Source organism: Camelus ferus, chromosome 9, assembly GCF_009834535.1.
Source record: "Camelus ferus isolate YT-003-E chromosome 9, BCGSAC_Cfer_1.0, whole genome shotgun sequence".
NCBI classification, from domain to species: Eukaryota; Metazoa; Chordata; class Mammalia; order Artiodactyla; family Camelidae; genus Camelus; species Camelus ferus.
In genome coordinates this window covers 64,587,646-64,603,084 of record NC_045704.1, presented here as the reverse complement: position 1 = coordinate 64,603,084, position 15,439 = coordinate 64,587,646, and the positions used below count along the sequence as shown (strand labels likewise).

The 15,439-nt window shown below is 35.6% G+C and overlaps 1 protein-coding gene across 9 annotated transcripts in view; it reads left to right on the top strand.

Annotated features, from left to right (window-relative positions):
* Positions 1-15,439, top strand: part of ZNF644 (zinc finger protein 644) — a 98,874-nt gene that overhangs the window by 38,138 nt on the left and 45,297 nt on the right. Inside the window, exons 2-3 of one of the 9 annotated variants that reach the window (XM_032487051.1) lie at positions 4,447-4,588; positions 14,198-14,317. The exons of 7 other annotated variants lie outside the window; for them this stretch is intronic. The gene's annotated coding sequence lies outside the window, so the exon portion shown is untranslated. The remainder of the gene's footprint in view (positions 1-4,446; positions 4,589-14,197; positions 14,318-15,439) is intronic. One more of the 9 variants, XM_014564505.2, reaches the window with a different exon arrangement.

Genomic DNA, 15,439 nt, shown 5'->3' with positions numbered 1-15,439 from the left:
AGCATGTATGATAGGCTGTAATTTTAGCCTCATTTCCAGCTTTAAAGTCAATGAACTCTTTTTTTCAAATTCTTTAATTCTAGAAACTACTAAATTTAAGGCCAGAGAAAGAGTTGAGAAAATCCTTAACATTTTTATGATGATTTTCTCAGTTATTTTTAAGGATTAAGATATCGCCTTCTTTTAGGCTTATGATTTATTTTTTGCATATTTGCCAGTGTGGTGCCTTTACTCCTGGATGTGTTTGTATCTCTTAATGTACATCTTTTGAAACTTGTCCTTGTTGTCACTGTGTTGTTTCACGTATTTAAAGGGTTAAGTAGGCTGCATTGGTCTTCCTTGAAGCTGACCTGTCAATCTATTTTTCCAAAGAAAGTTTCATCAAAGCTTGTAATTACTGTAAAAGTTTCTACCCAAATCTGAAGTGGTTTTCAACTTAGCAGTTAAAGGCTAAGAGGCAAATGTCATTCAAATATGTAAACAGTGAATCATAAAACTGCCCCATCAAACCAAACAATTTTGCAAATTGCTATAGTTTAGCCCTCTGTAGTAGGTCTAAACTATAAATAAATAATGGTGCTAAATAAAACAAGGCAATTCAGTAAGCCTTTATTGAAACCTAATGTTCTAGGCACTATGCTGTATGTTGAGTATGCACTGGCACTTAGAATCTCAGTGCTATATAATTAATTATAAGTCATGAACAGAATACTATCTGATATGTGTAGTGGGACTAAGAAAGGAATTTTGAAAGAAGATAATGAGAAAGGCTTCACAGAAGAAGGGTGACATTTGAGTCGTGCTCTGAAGGAAAGAAGAGAATTCTGATGGTAGGATGACCCTGGGAAGGAATGGACAGAGAGGATGTAAAGACCTTACTTTAATTTCCAGAGATTGTTTGTAAAACAGTCTCATTTGGTTGGATGTCCGTGTTGTCAGAGGTGCTGGCACCTTCTTAGCTGTGCTCCAGTTTACAGTTTACTACGGCCTGAAATTCACTGCTTGAATTCTTCCTTGTTTGACTTTTTCAAACTTTTCTACCAAGCCTGATTTTGGTCCCAAATAGAGACAGATTATACTGTGAATGGCTTTATACTGATGATTAATTTAAATCATAATATTGCATGTTAAGGGTATGAGGTTCGTAATAAAAAAAATGGCTTGAGGTCAGGGAGGTGATTGCAGAGGCAGAATTAGAACCTCAGCCTTCTGACCTCTGATCTGCTGTTCTTTTGAGATGAGTGTTAAAGCAGACATTTGAAATCTTTCAGGGTCTTCTAGCTAGGCTGAGGACTGTGGGCCTACCTGCCACATGATGGTGTTCAGTAAGCATTTGTTTCGTGTTTTGTTGCTCTAGTCATTGTTTTGTAATTGGTGTTTGTAGTTAAATTGGTTGGAACTCATACTTGATACCAGGTAATAGTCTGAGGAGGAAAGATGACTAAATATGTAATTATAATCAAATGTGATTAATGTTGTGATAGTCTGTTCTGGGTTACAAGGACCATGTCTGTTTTATTTATTAGTATATAAGCACTTAGGACAGTACTTTACTCATAGCAGGCATTTAATAAAGGTTTATTGAATGACTGGAAATATGAAAAGGCCTCCCAGAGGAAGTGACACTTAAACTAAAACTTGGAGGAACTGTTGGTGACTTAATCTAGATAAAAAGTTGGGGAAAGACGGTTGTTAGCAGAGGAAATGGCATGTGGAAAGGATGAGGGGTAAGAGAAAGGGAAGACTGGTGGAACGGGAAGAAATGTGGTGTGCCTGAGTGTAGAGTTGATGTGGGGTGAGGGTGGGAGGGGAGGCTAGTGCCAAGAGATGGGAAACGGTAGGCTTGAGCTACTTTATTGAGGGTGTAAATCACTTTAAAGAATTTGGATTAACAGAGTGATGAGACACCTTTGAAGGAGTTTACGTGTGAGGAAGTGATGTGATCACATCTGGGTTTTAGAAATGTGGAGAATTAAAATGGAGACAACAGATTGGTGGAGAAGCTAGACTGGATTCAAGAAGACCGGTTAGCAGGGGGAGGTTGCTGGTCTGACTTTAGAGTAATGGTAATGGAAAAGATGTAGTTGGATTTGAGAGAGATTTAGACAACAAAATAGATCAGCTTTGTGGTTAATTGTAATGGGACTGGTGGTAGGAGAGTAAGGAGGGCGCTGAGGATGAAATATCCGTGTTTCTGATCTGGGCAGTGGTACGGTGCTCACAGATAGAAGCTGTAGGGAAGAAGCAGGTTTATAGAGAGCAAGAGCTCGATTCTAGCTGTACTGAGCTTGAAGTGGCTCCAGACACCTGAGTGGAAATGTCAGGTGGCGCTTGGGTACCTGTAAGAGACCTGGAGCTTAAAGAGAACAGAGAGTCATCAGCATTAACTCTTCATAGTATTTTACAGGTTTATTTTTTGTTGTGGTATCTCTCTATAGGATATTACAAAGTATCTTTATATATTAAAGATTATTGAAAAAGTACTTGCTTCATACAGATTTTTGGGCTACTGTTTTTTATTAGAGATTCTGGTCTCTGCTTATTCCTAGTTAAGCAAGATTTAATACTATTAATGAACAATTAATCATAGTTGATGGCACCAGTCTTACCACAGATACTTGAATAGCTAAAGATGTGTTAATAGCTAAGATTTCAATGTGTTTAAATCTTGAGTTTCCAGTAATAGTGTCTAATACATACTAGCTATATGTGAACTCTGATAATATTTTATAATGTAGATATTTTCCTCCCTGAGTATAGGTTAAAATGGTCATGAAGTCTTTAGGTTAATTGTGATTCAGAAAATCATTAGGATAGAAGGTATACATGAAAAAGGACCTTGCCTACTTTGTTCACCTTTGTATACTCACCATCTGGAGCGGTTCTTGGCACAGAGGTACTCAATAAACATTTGTTGAGTAATAGTCAGTATTTATATATAATGTTTAATATCTAATCAAATTTTATTTTTAGCCAAATGACAGGAGTGGCAGACAAGTTAGTTCTTCCAACTTAAAAGATTGTACTTTTATTTGAGTAATATAATATTTTCCCTCCTTAATTTACCCTGTAACCATTCATATTTATACCGCCTTCCTTCTGTATACTTCACTTCCAACAAACATGTTTCACTTTCTGATCAGAAATATTTTTAATGACATTGAAACATGTCTCCTACTGAAAACGTAATCAGTTTGGACATTTTCATTTGTGTCTCCTCACATCACCGTGTTTAAACTGAATTGGTTACCTTTATATCAAAACTCGTTCTTGCCAGTGCCCCATTCTCTTGTCGTTGAGACCAAAATCCGTCTGAATATTTACATCGCTTACGGATGTGGTCGGTTACTAGGTCTTTTTGCTTTTACTTTGTCAGTATAGCGTGTATTTATCTTTTCTTTTAGTTCCTGTTGCTGTTTTGCTTACCCTCTCTATTGTATTCATCTGTGAATGTGTCTTTGCTCACTTCATTTGTGTAAGATCATTTGACTCAGTTTTTAAGAAGTTCCCCTAACTATATTATTTGTTCAGAAAAAACCACCATTTAACAGCTCCTTAAGGATAAATTTTAATTCTTAGATCTTACATCCATGAGCTTTCAAACCCACAATCCCATCAAGTTTAATAGTTTTATCACCTACTATTTTTTAAATAAGCATTTTATTGTAGCTTAATTGATTATCACTGTTCTTAGAAAGTTCTGACACTTCCAGAGTTAACTCGTATCACCACTCTAATCCTCAGTTCATCTATGCACTTAAAATTTGACTCATCCGAGAAGGTTCAGCTTAACTCTTGCCTCTGTCTTGAGGTGACGTAGTCCATAAACGGTCACTTTCTCTGTGTATCTGAAGTGGTTCCTAGGTGAACCACCTATTGATTCAGCGACTTGCAAGCATGACAAATAATAAGTGAGATACTAAATGACATCTCCTGCGGCACCCTCTGCGGCTGACAGGCTCTCACGTGTTTTGGCTGACTGAAACTATGACAACCTTACGTTTATTTCTTAAACAAAAGTGTACATGGTGTTTACTGTCTCTACACTTGATAAGCAAGCAGATATTTTTTGTCTGATTGGTTAAAAGCAAAACCATGATTAGGCCAGATTTCTTTTATTTAACATTTGCATGTGCTTACCATATGCCAGGCATTTTTATAAATTCTTTATAAAATACTAACTCAATCCTCAGTTTTCAGAAAAGGAAATGGAGGAACAATGAGTTCAATTGACTTACTTGTGGAAGGGCTGGAAGGGCTGGAAAGGCTGGGAATTGAATCAGGTAGCCTCGCTTTGGAGTCTGTGCTCTTAAAGGCTGTCACGCTGCCTCATAAGAGCTGTGGAACAATTTTGCTGTGAAGAGGAGAAACCACGCACAAAAAGCAATAATCAAATATAAGGTGTGACCTCATTTAGACTCTCACCCGTTTCTCCTCCACCCTCAGGTTATTTTGGAGCAATAATGCAGTATTGGTTCCCACCCTGCCTCCATTGGTAATTAGAAAAAAATAATACTGATGCACTTTCACACTTAAAGAAGTTCCTAGTAGTGTGAAGGACTCCTGCACTCAGACCCAGATTCACCAGGTAACAGTTTACCACATTTGCTGTGCCTTTGTACGTGCTTATTTATTGTCACGAGACTAATTTGCAGGCATCATGTCCATTTCTCTGTAAATATTTCAGTGTCTGTTTCCTAAAAATAGGGACTTTGTCTTATAAAACCATACACTTATCAAAGTCAGGAAATACAGCGTTGATACAGTGTTACTGTCTGTCCGACTCATACGTAGCTCATGTTAAAACTTTACCAGTTGTTTCATTAATGTCCTTATTGCCATCTTCTATTTTTCTTTAATGATCTTGGCATTTTTGAAGAGAATAGACTTTTAAAATTAACTTCTAATTTTGATACAATTATAGTTTCACGTGGAGTTATAAGGAGTAACACAGAGATCCCTTGTACCTTTACCTAATGGTAACATCTTGCAAAAACTGCAGTACAATGTCATACCCAAGGTACTGATACTCATACAGTCAAAGTTACGGCGCGGTTCCCTCACAAGAACCCTTACGGGGATGGCTTTTCATAACCAGCTTCCTTCCCTCCTCCAATCCCTAGTCCCTTGTAATCCCTGTTTGCCATTTTTATAATTTTGTCATTTCAAGAATGACATAATTTCAACAATGTATAAATGGAATCATACAGGATGTAATCTTTTGATATTCACTTTTTTTCAATCAGCACGATTCCCTCAAGATTCCTACAAGTTACTGTGTGTATCAAGTTACTGTGTGTATCGACTAGTTCATCCCTTTTCACTGCTAGGCTATTTCCACGATTTCAGTGTAGCACATTTATTCACCTGTTGAAGGACATCTGGGTTAATTCCAGTTTGAGGCTACTATAAATAAGGCTAAGATGGACATTTGTGTACAGGTTTGTATGTAAACATCAGTTTTCGTTTCTCTAGAATAAATGCCCAGGAGTGCAGTTGCTAGATTGCATGCTGGTTGCATGTTTAGTTTTATCAAAAACAGCCAAATTGTTTTCCAGCAATGTATGAGTGATCTAGTTTCCCCACGTCCTTGCCGACATTTGGTGGTGTCACTTTTGTTTCCACTAGCCTGTTTTAAAGGTGTGTAGTGGTGCCTCAGTGTGCTTTTAATTTGCGTTTTCCTGATAGCTAATGGTGCTCAACCTCTTTTCCTGAGCTCATTTGCATTTTTATATCCTCTTAGGCAAAATTTCCATTCATGTTGCCCATTTTCTAACTGGGTTTTTTTGTTTTTTAACTATTGAGTTCTGAGAGTTATATATTTCCGCCTACTAGTTCTTTGTCAGATACGGGGTTTGTAAATACTGTATCCCAGTCTGTAGCTTGTGTTTTTATCTTCTTAACATGGTCTTTTGCAGAGCAAAAGTTTTAAATTTTAAGAGGTCTGTCAATTTTTCCTTTTTGAATTGTACATTTGGTGTGAAGTCTAAGAACTCTTTACCCTAGATCCCACAGGTGTTTTTTGTTTTGTTTTTTAAAAGTTTTGTTGTTTTGAATTCATAGTGATCCATTCTAAATTAATTTTTTATAAATTACTAAGACTTAATCCTAGGTTCTTTTTTTGCCTCTGAGTGTCTAGTTGCTCCAGCACCATTTTATTGTACAGATTGTCTTTCCTCTGTTAAATTGCTTTTAGATCTTTTCGAAAATCAGTTGGGCATATTTGTGTGGCTCTATTTCTGGATTCTCAGTTCTGTTCCTTTGTTCTGTATAGTAGGCCTTAATTTAGGGTAGAATGATTCATCCCACTTTATTCTTCAAGATTGTTTTAGCTATTCTAAGGCCTATCTATGTCTTTTCTTACAAAGTTTAAAATAAGCTTATGTGTGTTTGTCAGATTCTCTCCTGAAATTTGGTGGAATTTGGGTCAAACCTGCAGACTGATTGGGAAGAAGGGAATCTTTACTGTGTTGAATCTCCAGCCTGCCGTTTGTTTAGGTCTTTGATCGCTTTCATCAGCATTTGTAGTTTCAGCATACAGATATTTTATGTGTTTTGTTAAGTTTATATCTAAGTATTTTACTTTGTTTGGATTGATTGTAAGTGGTATTGTGATTTTAATTTCAGATTCTGTATGTTCATTGTTAGTATATAAAAATGCAATTGCTTTTTTTTCTTTGAGGTAAAATTCACCTAAAATAAATTAATTTTAAAGTATACAATTCAGTGGCCTTTTAGTAGATTTGCAATATTGTGCAACCATGACCTCTAACTAATTCCAGACCATTTCATCACTCCCAAGGAGGAGACGCTGTACCTGCTGAGAAGTCACTATTGATTCCTCCCTCCTTCCAACCCCTGGCAACCATGAGTCTGCTTTCCATCTCTATGATTTTACCTATTCTATTTATTCAGATAAATAGAATAAATAAGATCATACAATACGTAACCTTTTGTGTCTTGCTTCTTTTACATAATGTTTTGAGGTGCATGCACTTCGGAGCATATGAGTACCTCATTTCTGTTTGCACCTGAGTGATGCTCTGATGCATGACTACGCTGGTTTCCTCGTCTGTTCGTCTGTGGTGGGACGTGTGGGTTGCTTACACCTTCAGGCCACTGTACTTAGTGCTGCTGGACACGTTTGTGGACCTTTGACTCTCTGTTTTTAATTCTTTGTTATGTACCTCTGGGAGTGGGATTAATGGGTCATGCAATAATTTTAACTTTTTGAGGAATCACCAGACTGTTTTCTTTGATGACTGCACCATTTTATATTCCCACCAGGAGCGTACAAAGATTCCTATTACTCTGTATCTTTGCTGACACTCACTATTTTCATTTTTTGGATTATAGACATCCTAGTGGGTATGAAGTGGTATCTTATTATGATTTTCATTTGCATTTCTTTAATGACTAATGATGCTGATCATCTTTTCACGTGCTTCTTGGCCATTTATAACTTGTCTTTGGAGAAATACCTATTCAAGTCCTTTACCCATTTTAAAAATTGCATTGTTCATCTTTTTGTTGTTGAGCTGTAGGAGTTCTTTATATGTGTTTACAGACAAGACCCTTATCAGAGAAATAGTTTGCAAGTATTTTCTCCCATTCTATAGATTGTCTTTTCATTTTCTTAATGTCCTTTGATGCATAAATTTGTCGATTTTGATGAAGTTCAATTTATTATGTTTTCTTTTGTTGCTTTTGTCATATCTAGGAATCATTGTGAAATCCAAGGTCATGAAGACCTATTTCTATGTTTCCTTCTAAGATTTTGTCATTTTAGCTCATATATTGAGGCCTTTGATCTATTTTGAATTAATTTGTGTAGATGATGTGAGGTAGGAATCCAACTTTATTCCGTTGGATGTGGGCATCCGGTTACTCCAGCATCACTTGTTGATGAGACAGTTCTTTTCCCAGTTGGTGAGCCCTATTGAAAGTCAGGCGGGTGCTTTCGGTTCTGCTCCGTTGGTGTCTCCTTGTGTCTGTGTGGTGTCTGTTGTCGTAGCTGTGGAGCGAGTTTGGTTTGGGAGGCTGTGTCCTCCAACTTTGCTTTTCTTTTTCAAGACGATTGTGTGCCTGTTTGGGATCCCTCGCCCTGTCATGTGGACTTGAGGATCAGCATTCCTGTTCTGACAAACACACCGTTGGGACGGCGACAGGGATTGCACTGACCCTGTAGGTGGCTTTTAGGGGGTGGCATTGCCGTCTTAACAATGTGGAGTCTCCAGACCATGACAGGGATTCAAAGAAAGGAAAAGTCTTTGGGCTATGTATAGTGACTAGCACTCTGAATCCTTAATTATGAAACTTTGTAGCGGTAACGGGAAAATTACTTGGCTCAAGAACATGGACAAAGCAAGGTGGTTTTCTACAGAAATGTGACAACTTATTTATAGTGCTTACTTTGGGGCCAGAATTATCTCATGCCTGATCAGAAGCAAACAGGAAAATTTAAAGACAGGCAAATAATCTCCATCCCCATTTTTTTTTCTTGTATCTACAAAGATGTTTTTTATTTTATTTTTTATTTTTTTAATTTTTTAAACTTTTTTTAATAATTTATAATCATTTTACAATGTGTGTCAAATTCCAGTGTAGCGCACAATTTTTCAATTATACATGAACATATATATATTCATTGTCACATTCCTTTCTCTGTGAGCTACTTTAAGATCTTGTATATATTTCCCTGTGCCGTACAGTATAATCTTGTTTATCTGTTCTACAATTTTGAAATCCCAGTCTATCCCTTCCCACCCCCCACCCCCATCCCCATTTTTAAAAGGTAATTCCTGAACAGAGAATTGGCACTTTATAGGTACTTGGCTGTAGCAGCTCCCTGTGAGTATATTTAAGGTATTTTGCATTTCTAATTTGTAGTAGGGAAAGATGATAAAGAATGAGATTTCCATATCCTTTTATGTAAAACAGAATTCTATAGCTTGATATTTTAATCTTTGTAAAAGTCATTAGTCAAAAGCACACCTATCATCAGATTTAATTAAAATTAAACTTTGTAATTGCATAGGATACAGGGTATCTTTTCATTTATTTTACTCTTCTTTAATTTCCTAAAGGAAACTTTTTTTTTTTTTTTTAGTTTTTTAGTATTAATTTGGTTCTTTATTCAAATTTTTCTTAACTATTTTTTCCTTTTTGAAGCTATTGTAAATGGAATTTTTTTTTTATTTTAGGAATATTTAATTTGTAAGTATGTACTTCTAAGTCAATTAAATAGAGCTCTTTTATACATTTAATTTTGGTATTTTTTAACAGTAGAGACATCTCATATCTATAAAGTGCACAGACATATGAACAAACAAAACTAGAGATTTCATAGCTTCACTTCAAAACTTAGTTATGAATTAGGTATTACAATATAAATTTACTGCTTGTAACAGTTGGAATAAATTGAATTCACTTGCTCAAATCACTAAGACTTACTATTTATGGAAAGGAATTTCAAGATATGTATTTGTCCTTGACAAAGTCTGAAGGACCCATCAGAGTTCTGAGCTTAGAATTGTTTTTTAAATTTCATTTTCAGGTTTTTCATTGCAGCTAATTTTTCTGTATTCATACTGTGTGCTGCTGCATTTGTGCTGGTCTTGTTTATTAGCTCTAATAGATTTTTTTGAGTATGGATTTTTTAGGGTTTTCTTTAAATTAGATCATGTCAGCTGCAAGTAGAGATGGCTTTCTCCTTTTTTTCTAATCTGAATGCCTTCTATTTCTTTTGCTTGCATTTTGTGCTCTAACTGCAGTCTGTTATACAATGTTGACTAGAAGCGGGGAGAACAAACATCCTTCTCTTGTTCCTGATCTTAGTGGGAAGGCTTTCGGTCTTTCGCTATCAAGTATGACGTTGGCTGTGGAGTTTTCATAGGTATCTGTTATCAGGCTGAGGAACTTCCCTTCTATTCATACTTTATTGAATGTTTTTGTAATGAAAGGGTGTAGAATTTTTGTCAGATGCTTTTTCTGTATTTATTGATAGATGCTCAATTGGTTTGTGTTCTTCATTCTGTTAATGTGGGGTGTTACACTGGTTAATTTTTAAATTTTCTTATATTGAGCTACCATTCAACGCCTGAGGCAAATCCCAGGTGGTCATGATACATAATCACTGTCGTAGGTTATGGATTTGTTTGCTTTATTTTGTTTAGGATCTTTGCATCTCTATTACCAGGGAATACTGGTCTCTAGTTCTCCTTCCTCGTGATGCATTGACGTCAGTGTAATGTTGGCCTTATAGAGCATGTTGGGAAATGTTCCCTCATGTTTTAGGTGGAATTTGAGAGAGAGTCATCAGTAACCCCACTTTAAATGCCGGTGGGGAGCTCACTAGTGAAACCGTCTGGCCTGGGGCTTTTCCTTTCTGGGAGATTTTTGATTACTGACTCAATCTCTTTACTTACAGGTCTTTTCAGATTTCTCCTTGAGTCATTTTCGGTAGTTATGTGCTTCTAGGTTATTAGTTTAACTTTCAGGTTTTCTACATAAGGTCATGTTGTCTGTGAACAGAGATAATTTTTTTCCTTTCCAATTTGAATTTTTTTTTTCCCCAAAGATTTTTTTTTATTGAAGTATAGTCAGTTTACAGTGTTGTATAGTTTCTGGTGTACAGCATAATGTTTCAGTTATGCATGAACATACATATATTCATGCTCATATTCTTTTTCACCACAAGTTACTACAAGGTATTGAATATAGTTCCCTGTGCTGTACAGTATGAACTTGTTGTTTATCTACTTTGTATTTAGTTAGTACCTGCAAATCTTGAACTCTCAATTTATCCCTTCCCACCTCCTCCCCTGCCCCTGATAGCCATAAGTTTGTTTTCTATGTCTGTGAGTCTGTTTCTGTTTTGTAAATAAGTTAGTTGTTTGTTTAGGTTCCACATTAAAGTGATATCATATGGTATTTTACTTTCTCTGACGTAATTCACTTAGAATGACAGTCTCCAGGTCCATCCATGTTGCTGAACTGGCATTATTTTATTCTTTTTTTAATAGCTGAGTAGTATTCCATTGTACCTTTTTATCCAGTTGTCTGTTGATGGACATTTAGGTTGTTTCCATGCCTTGGCTATTGTAAAAAGTGCTGCTATGAACATTGGGGTGCATGTATCTTTTTGAATTAAGGTTCCCTCTGGATATATGCCCAGAAGTGGGATTGCTGGATTGTGTAAGTCTGTTTTTAAGTCTTTTGAGGAATCTCTGTACTGTTTTCCATAATGGCTGCACCAAACTACATTCCCACCGATGGAGTGGGAGGGTTCCCTTTTCTCCACACCCTCTCCAGCATTTGTTGTTTGTGAATGTCTTTTATTTCTTCACCTTGCTTAATTCCGCTTGCTGAGACTTCCAGTCCTTTGTGGAATAGGAGTAGCAAAAGTGGACGGCTTTGTCTTGTTCCTGATCTTAGAGAGGGAGCTTTGTCTTTCACTGTTTAGTACGGTATTTGCTGTTTGCTGTTCATAAGTGAACTTTATTATTTCCTCCTGCGTGGTTTTACATTTTGTCTGATGTTTTTCTCTGTCGGTTGAGGTGGTAACGTTTTTGTCCATTCTGTTAATGTAGTATATTACTTTGCTTGATTTTCGTATGTTGAAAATGTTCCATCCTTGTGTTTCAGGAACAAATCCCACTTAGTCATGGTGTAATAATCCTTCTAATGTGCAATGGAAGTCAGTTTGCTAGTGTTTTGTTGAGAATTTTTGCGTCAGTTTTCATGAGGGATATATGAGATGATACCTCATTGTAGTTTTGATTTGCATTTCTGTAATAATTAACAATGCTGAGCATCTTTTCATATGCCTTCATGTGCCTATCAGCCATATGTATGTCTTCTTTGGAGAAATGTCCTTTTAAGTCTTCTGCCCATTTTTTTGACTGGGTTGTTTTGGTTTTTTATTATTCAGTTGTATGAGCTGTCTGTATATTTTGGAAATTAAGCCCTCAGCAGTCACATTGTTTTGTTATGCATCATTTTGACTTCCCTCTAATTTCCTTTTATGTGTATTTTTCAGTTAAATTCTTGTATTTACATTGGCAATTATAATTAAATCATAAATTTATAATAATCTAGTTTGAATTAATACAAACTTTGTTTCAGTAGTATAGGAACTGTTCCCATACAGATCCATTGGTCCTCTGTTTTGTTGTTACTGTCCCAAGTTACATCTTTATACTATAATATCAGCTTTTATATTTACCTATGTAGTTGCCTTTCTTTATTCTTTCTTTTTATGGTTTTGAGTTACCATATGGTATCCTTCCATTGCAGTTTGAAGGACTCCCTTTAACATTTGTAGGGCAAGTCTCCTAGTGATGAACTTTCTAGCTTTTGTTTATCTGGGACTGTCTTAATTCCTCTTTCATTTTTGAAGTATAATTTTGCTGGGTATAGAATTCTTGGTTGACAGGTGTTTTCTTTTACCACGTTATAATTATCATGTCAGTGCTTTCATGTCTCCATGGTTTCTGATGAGAAATTGCCTTTTAATTTTAATAAGGACTTGTATACAACCCTTTACTTCTCTGTTGCTACTTTTGTTATTCATCCTTTGTCTTTGGGTTTTGACAATTTTATATTAACGTGACTAGTCTAGATCTCTTTGCATTTATCCTTCTTGGAGTTTGTTGAGTTTTGATTGATTAGATTCATGCCTTTTCAGATTTTGGATGTTTATGGCCATTAATTTTTGAAATTTTTTTTCTCTTTTTCTGTTCTACTTCTTGGTCTCTAATTCTCAGTGTATTGGTCCATAGGTCTATTAACCCCGTGCTTTTCTCTTTATTCTTTATTCTACTTCTCAGACTGCATAATTTCAGTTGACCTACTTTCATATTCACTGATTGTTTCTTCTGCTTGCTTAAATATATTTTTGAAGCCCACTAGTGAATTTTTCAATTTAATTACTGTTCAGCCCCAGAATTTCTGTTTGGTTCCTTTTAATAAACCTTTGTTTGATTTATTTCTATCTCTTCATTGATAGTCTTTATATAGAGACCTGTTCTCCCGGTTCTTCTACTTCTCTCACCATGGTTTCTTTTATCGCTCTGAGCACATTTATAACTGTCAGTTTAAAGGCTTTGTCTAGTAAGTCCCATGTCTGTTCTTCTTCAGGGACAATTTCTATTGATTTTTTTCTCCTATGGATAAGATGTACCTTGTGTTTTGCATGCCTTGTAATTTATTTTGAAAACTGGATCTTTTAAATATTATAATGTGGTAGCTCTAGAAATCAGGTTCTTTCCTCTCCTCAGGGTTGCTTGTAGTTACTTGACCTGTAGTTGTGGGTTTTCTAAACTTTTAAAATTGTATTTTGTCATGTGTCTCTGAAGTCTCTGTTCCTTTAGTTTGTGGTCACCTACTGGTTTGTCAGAAATTTCCTTAAAATGCCTGTATCCAAAAAATAAGGGAAAAAAGAAAATAAAAAATTTAAGGAAAAAAACCTTTTCAGGCATTGCAAATTGACTTTATTTTCAGGCACTCCTCCAATTCTTAGCCAGATGTTTTACAACTCTGCCTTAGCCTTCACTTCTTACTTGCACTAGGCTCAGAGATTAGCCAGAGGTGGAATCTTAGGGTTTTTTCAGGTCTTTTCTGAACATACATCCTGCCCTGGGCACTGGCATGGATTTCTAGATGCCCCACAAGCTTTTCAGGTGTAGTATTACAGTGATACCAAACCAGAGATAGCATCTCCAAAAAACAGAACTATATATAGACTCATATTTCTGATGAAAGTAGATATAAAAATTCTCAACAAAAATATTAGCAAATTGAATCAAGTGTATAAAAAGTTATACATCACAACTGGGATTTATTTCAGATACGTGAAGTTAATTGAACAATTGAAAGAAAAAAAAGAACAGTATAATCTGTCATATCAGTAGGCCAAAGAGAATGACAGGAGATCTTACCACAGACCATACAAACATCATGAGGACAACTTCACACATACAAAGTTAACAGTTTGATGAAATGGCTTGATATCTTGGAAAGCACAGCCAACCACAACTCACTTAATGTGAAATTAACCTTTAATAGCTCAGTGACTATTTAGAATTGTAAAACTCCCGCAAAAGGCCAGCATGGTTTCACTGGAGAATTCCAAATTAGAAAACCTTTTTAAATGACTTTTTAAAAATTGACATCAATTCCATGTAATCTTTTCCAGAAAATAGAAGAGGAGGGAACAAATTTCAGTCTGAAGCTGGTGTTACATTGATATACTTAAAGCACTCCTTGCGCTGTTTATAGGGTCTGTGGTGATATCCCCTGTTTCATTGTTAAATTGGTAAGTTTTATCTTTTTTAATCTTTGTCAGTCTTGCTGGGAGTTTGTTTGATTGATTTTTTCATTGTAACTGGCTTTTGTTTCAGTGGTTTTTCTGTTTTCAGTTTCACTTATTTCTGCTTATATTTATTACTTCCTCTTTTTTGCTTGCTTTGGGTTTGTTTTGTTATTCTTTTTCTATTATTGATATGAAACATTTCTCTTTTTGAATGTAACGTTTCATGCTATAGATTTAAATTTCCTTGTCTGCATTGCTTTAGCTGCATCTCTCATATTTTGATAAGTTGTATTTTTATTTTAATTGAGTTTTTTCATTTTCTTTGAGTATTTTTGAGCCATGGATTATTTAGAAGTACGTTGTTTACTTTTCAATTGATAGAGATTTTCCTGTTATTTTCCTGTTGCTGATGTCTGGTTTGATTCTGCTATGGTTGGAGAACACATTGTATATGTTTACTGTTCTTTTACATTTGTTCAGATTTGTTTTTTGCTGAAGGTGTTGTCTATTTTCACGAGTGTTTCATGGACACTTGAAAAGATCCGTATTCCTGTGTTGCTAGATGGAGTGTTTTAAGTGTATCAGTAAGATCTTATTGGTTGGTTGTGTGTGGATTTTTTAATTCTTGCTGATTTTCTTTCTAGTCGTTTTATCAGTTGCTGAGAGGCGTCTTTTAAAGTCTCCAACAACAATTGTAGATTTGTCTATTTCTTCTTCCGCTGTACCAGTTTCTGTTCAGAGTGCTTTGAGGTCCTGTTGGGCATATACGCATGTGGCATCGTTCTGTCTTCCTGATGGGTTGGTCCTTTTACCAGTATTTAATGTCCCTCTTGATTGCTAGTAATTTTCTTTGTTCCCATTTCTGTTTTACCAGGTATTAATGTAACCACATTTGCTTCTTTTTTAAATTAATGGTTGCAGGGCTTATCTTTTTCCATTCTTTTGTTTTCACCCTATTTATGTCATTGAATTTGAAGTGAGTTTCTTGTGAGCTGCATATAAGAGGGTTGTATTTTTTTACCCACTCTGTCATTTCCTTTCTTTTGACTGATATATTATTTACATTTAAGGTAATTTTTTATGTTTCCTCTAGTTGTTGTTCCTCTTTCTCTTTTCTTGCCTTCT